Genomic DNA, 496 nt, shown 5'->3' on the forward strand with positions numbered 1-496 from the left:
CCGGTATCAGTACTTGTATGTGTGAGGACATGGAGAGGTATGGAGTACAGAGTATGGAGCAGGCATTATGGAGTCCATGTAGAGTCCATACTTCGTACTCCACGCTCCATGTATAGCACATGGACTCTGTATGGACTCGGAAGAGCGGTCAATGTTCGAAATTCCCATCGGCATGAGTAATGATTCTGCTGGTTCCCGTGGAGGACCAGCGGGACAGCATGAGAGGATGTATATGAGGGGCAGTCAGGGTATAGGAGGGCATCCTGCGGGGGATGGGTGGGCATCATCAGGTAATGTCAGGAACAAAGTTTGTTGTCACCTCCTCCGGTCTGACCTCTGACCCCAATCACCCACAATGCCTTGCAGAAGAGCTTCTCCTACAGCTGACCTCCCGTCTCCTGTCCAGGCGGAGGCCGGGAAGACTTGTCAGTAATTATTCGGTAATTAGCGTCTCTGACCTGCGTGCTAATCATCCGATCTCCTCTCCAGTAATCAG

The sequence above is a fragment of the Nanorana parkeri genome, unplaced genomic scaffold (assembly GCF_000935625.1).
Source record: "Nanorana parkeri isolate BGI_ZX_2015 unplaced genomic scaffold, ASM93562v1 scaffold4068, whole genome shotgun sequence".
Lineage (NCBI taxonomy): Eukaryota > Metazoa > Chordata > Amphibia > Anura > Dicroglossidae > Nanorana > Nanorana parkeri.